Source organism: Cupressus sempervirens, chromosome 7, assembly GCF_028749045.1.
Source record: "Cupressus sempervirens isolate cs-2001-9-10 chromosome 7, ASM2874904v1, whole genome shotgun sequence".
NCBI classification, from domain to species: Eukaryota; Viridiplantae; Streptophyta; class Pinopsida; order Cupressales; family Cupressaceae; genus Cupressus; species Cupressus sempervirens.
In genome coordinates this window covers 216,506,705-216,512,345 of record NC_143124.1, presented here as the reverse complement: position 1 = coordinate 216,512,345, position 5,641 = coordinate 216,506,705, and positions in this window count along the sequence as shown.

Here is a 5,641-nt window from a genome sequence, read left to right as displayed (position 1 = left end):
TCCTCCATTACCTTGGTCTCTGCCTCTAGAGTCTCTACCTTAGCCATTTCTTCCTCTCCCCCTTCCTCTTGGATTTGACCAAGCCTTGAATGCTTTCTCTTGGGAAGAAGAAGATGCAGATCTGTTGATCCTATGCTCATGGGTTTGAAGAGTACCCATCAACTCATCCATTGTCAAAACGGTGAGGTCTTTTGCCTCTTCTATGGTCATGAACAAATTGTCATATTTATGAGGTAAAATCCTCAATATCTTCTCCACTATCCTCTACTCTCAATAGTCTTCTCCATTTGATTTTAGTTGATTAATCACATTGGAGGTCCTTGAACTAAAATCTGTAATTGATTCATTTTCCTTCATCTGAAGGTTCTCAAACTCCCTCCTTATATTCTTTATCTTTACTATATGGACTTTATCAGTCCCCTTGAAGTTCGTCTCAAGGATATCCCATGCTTCCTTTGCATAATTTTTCACTGCAATTTTGGGAAAAACTATCTCTATCATTGCTGCTTCAATAAGACTTAATGCCTTAGCATCCTTCCTTCTTGACTCTTTCAAATGAGTCTTTTGATTATTGGTAAGAGCAGCATACTGAGCTGGGTCTATCACATCATTGAACCAATTAACTACAAACTCCCATAAATCATTTTCAACCATAATGTTTTTCATTTTCTTTACCGACATATCATAATTTTGTCCATTGAAAGGTGGTGGCTATTGCCATATCTTTCCTACATCTCCTGCCATGATAAATATCGCAAAAAAAAATTCCCTAACTCACTGTGGATGTGGGGCCTCAAGGCTCTGATACCATGTGAGAAATATATTACCATCCCTAAAAATAAATTTCACAACCCTTAAATTTTCACTCAACACTCACTATTGCCAAGTGCCAATTTTGCTCAACACCTTAAGGAACCGAGTGGCAGGAGAGTGCCGAGTGAGCTCGACCAATGAAGAATAACTCAACACCAATGGATGCCAAGTGAGCTTGGTAGAAGAAGGCACCGAGTGAACTCGATAGCCATTGTAGAGTGGAGCTTGGTAGAAGAAGGTACTGAGTGGACTCGGCTTGAACAATGACTTCTACCAAAGACAATACCAAGTGACAGAACTATAACATGAACATTTCCACCATTAAAGCTAGAGAACCAAAGCTTGAAACTTTCAAAAAAACTTCTCAAATGCAATGAATAGAAGAAGAACAATGGATTCAAGTATGCTTGGTTACTTTCTATTCAACTTTGTTTAAATCATTACAAAATTTGGGAGCATTCGACTTCAACTAGAAAACCCTAAAATAACCCTAAAACTTTAAACTATTAAACAACTTAAAACTTTGAACTTGCAACTCTAATGGCTACATACAATAACACCTAGAGTAATCACTGCTTCAACAGGACAAAATCAACAAATATTAAATTACAGAATGATCAGAGAAGAAACACATGCATCTGTAGGTACGAAATGAACTTCCTTCTATCTCTGCAATTTGATGACTAGATCTGCTGATCACTTCTCTTCTCTCTGCAACTTTTGATATCTTCAACTCACTACTTCTCTCTAAGGTCAAATGAATAAGATCATTCCTTTTTGTCTTCTAACCTAAAACATTTTTCCCTCTCATTTTTCAAACTCATCTACTGGAATTAAATTTTTTGAATGTTTTGTAATTTGTTAGGTGGTAGGTGGGTGTTTGGCTCCAGGGGCAAGACAACCACTGCATTAAATTCCAACAATAGTATCACATCAAGACCATGAGCTTGACATCAAGCTTCTCAAAAAATGGTGCAAGGGTGAAAGTTCTAAGATATATTGAGCTCTGTTGTAGTCATTAGCACACCAATTGTAAGTTTCATGCCATGGTTATGCTCTCGATTCATATGAAGAGGACTCGTGAATATAAACTGTAGACCTTTGTTAAATTCAACTCTTTCTTAATTTTGCTCAGTAAGATCAAGCACTTAAGCATCTAGAGCATGCAAAGATGCATTTTGAGGATGGGCTAACAACAAGACATAAAATGAAAATCATTCCAAGGCCTAGCCGATTCTCCAAAAGCTAAGAGCAAAGATTAAATTGGATGATAAAGGTAGAAATTGATGCCATGTTTATAACTCTTTGATAGTCCTCCACTATTTAGTAGGAAATGGCTCAAAACATGCTATTGATGATCTCTGAGAACATGCCTACCAAATTTTTTCCCTCCCCAATCTCTAGTATGTTGATGGAAAGAACCAAAGAAAAGATGTTAGAAAGAAGGCCCAGGCCATTGTTACTCTTATCAATGACAAAAAGGAGAATACGAAAGTGAAAGAAAATGCTACTACTAATAGAGACAAATCCCAAAGAGCCTTAGCAACTGGAGGTATGTATAAGCCAGGTTTATGTTCAAATATTGGAGATGGTTATCGTGGCAATCCATATGAGGAAAATCAATATGGAAGTAATGGAAGCAAACTTGAGCACATGCAGGAAAAGTAAACTGGTAGAAGGAAGGTTAGTGGCTATTAAAAGTGCAAAGAAGTTAACAAGGAATTTATTTTGACATACTTATTCCTATCTAGGGAAGCCCAGGATATTATTGCTAAATTATTTGATGCTCAGTTAGAGAAGAATCAGATGGATTCCATGAAAAATGTGGCTAATCTAGAAAAAGCTTGCCTAAGTGAGGAGGTGAACAAGCAACCCTCCATGAAGGAGATTCTTCAAGAGCTTGTGTTGATTAGGAGTTTGAATATGATAGAAATAAGAAGCACATATTCTGAGTTATATGGTGTCTATATACGTTTAGATTTATTCAAAAAGGATTGATTTGGCCTTATGGCACACTATTAAATCTTAACAACACATTTTCTTTTATATTATAAAGTTGCATTTTATAATGTGAAAAACATTATAAATATCAATCTTGAAATAAAGAAAGTGGTCTAGGAAAGAGAAAGTTATAGAGAAACGAGAATAATCAGATTTAAAGAAGGGCAAGTAATAAAATCTTTCAAGATTCAGTTAGAGAAATTGAAAAGCCACGGGAAGTGAAAAGATAAATAAGCCAGCAATAGCTATGCAGGGGGTTGGAAAATTCTCCTTTCAAGGCAGGAGATTTTATGCTACTATAGGGGGAGGGTTTTGGTTTTCCAGAGAGAGATTTTCCAGTTCTCCAGGAAGAGGAATGCAGACTTTGGAGCTATAGTAGAACATAGCTTTGTCTTGCTAAACTTTGTGTTGGTTAAGAAAAGGGAATTTTGATTTCAAAATCTAATGTATGGGAGAGGGATTTCATTTTCTCCTAAATAGAAAATATGATACAGCGTGTAATAGAATCTGTGTAGTCTTTTACATCTTAAAGAAGGGAGATTTGAAAGATGACTACAACTAAAACTTTTTGTTTAGGCAGTTTACTTTCCACTGATTTTTATCTTTTTGTAACTTTCAATTTTCTTTAAGTGCATCTGATGTTGCTATTTTCTAAACATATTTTGATATCAAGACCTCTTTGAAGCTTTGATTCTTCTTTTCTTAGGAGAATGAAAATTGTTCCTTTGATCTTAGTCTTTTGTAATGCAGTATACAACAAATGAACTTTGTGTAATCTACTATATTCTATTTTCTTTCTTTCCATTCATTAAAGTTTATGCATCTATGTTGTATTTACAGATAGGTGTTTGAAATCCTTTTGTACTTTCTAGTCAAAAGCATCCATACTCGATTCATTAAATATCTCACACAGGGAGCTATACCCAATAAAATTCAGAGGAAGTTTATCAATCCAATGATAACCCATCCAACTGTTGGTGCCGATTAGTCCTTTCACTTGGGCATTTAGGGTTAGATTTGCATCATTTTCTTGAAGGACAATCTGTTCACTAACAAATTCCATTCATCCAACTCTTGGATTTACTTTTGAAATGTATTCTAATATAATTTGATGCAACATGACCAACTTCACCACATAAATGACAATTGTACCAAGTATGGTAATCCCAATTGATTGTGTTTCCTTGCTTAGGTGGATTCCCTTATTTCTTGGATGCCCAATTAGGTTTTGCATTAGATCTACAATATTGATCTCTATGGCCATACTTATGACAATTATAGCATTGTCCTTCAAATTTAGGTACAAATTGTATATTTCTAACCTTTGTTCTACACTCATGTGCTTGATGTCCTTGCTTCTTACAACTATAACAATATAGATTCAATTTTGTCTTAGGAATGGACAAGTACCAACCTTTCTTTTGTAGGAATTTGTTGTGTGGCCCATTTTTCCATAGTGATATCATGTAGGTTTATTCATCATTGACTTTACATTCCTCTGTTCTCCACTCTTTGATCATTCTACTTCCTTTGTAGATGGTAGGTGCTTGATACAACCTAGTCCAGAGGTTTCATGAGGTGTTGGCTTTGATCTCATCAAATCTTCATAGTATCTCAAAAGTTCTTTGAGTTTATTTATCCTTTTAAATGAATTCCTTTTCAGATCTCAATTCATTCCTCAAATGCTCATTCTCATATTTTAGATTTGAAATCTTCACATCCTTCCCATTAAGTTCTTGATTTACACTTAGTAGTTGATTGAGTATATCAAATTTCTTGTATGTGAGTTTATGTCCTTTCATCATGTCTTGTGGCCATTTGTCTCTTTTCATCATCGTTCATTATCTAATATTCTTCGTATTTATTTTTCTATTCAGACACTTCACATAGTCATACTGCTTGGATTTTCTATTCTTTCTTTAGTCCTCTTATCTCTTCATTCAATGTGTTGTTCTTCTCTAATAGATATGTTATTGTTGCATCACTTTCACTAGAATTTTTGTCATCAAGTAAAGCTTCAGTTTCTTCTTGTTGATATTGTGTATCATTCTATAGGATCGCCATCTTCTTCCTTTTCTTTAAGGATTTATTTAGTTCCTCTCTTGCTGCTTCAATTGGCTACAATGCAAGCTATATATCAAGCTTCTAATTCTCAATGATCTTTACTAGTTTGTAGGCCTTAATCTTTAGGATCTTGACTCTTAAGTGGTTAGACTTATTCTAAGAGAAAAATGCTATGATAAATTTTGTTGGAATTCTAATATGAAAGTGAGATATTGAGAGGGGGGGAGGTCTATCAAAGTCTATTAACCTTTATCATTTCAAATAAATATCAAATCTAATAACTTCACCTCAAATCCTTATCTCAACAATATCATAAATCACATAAACATTTACTGTTATGATGTACATTATATCTAACAATTAATCACATACATGAAACATTCAAGAAAATGATCAACACATAACACACATATTTTGGTTACTCATAAACCCTCCTAGGTGAAGGTAAAATTTGGGTGGGGATGACACCCACAAATCTTCACTATTGTGGAAATAAAGTTTGCATGTTGGGGCTACAATTGTGATTTCTTTTGATGATCTACCCTATGAAGGCTCTACCCTATCAAGAGATTACAAGATTTATACAATCTACCTTGATTAAAGGATTTCAAACTTACAACTAAGAAAGAGCTTTGTTAAAAGATTTACAAAGGCGTATAAGAACCATTCTATTAAAAAGATTTTCCCTGAAACACTTGCTAGAATGTATTAGTACCTAATCATTGAGTTTTTACTTCAAATGTTGATAACAGATCTCCTCTTT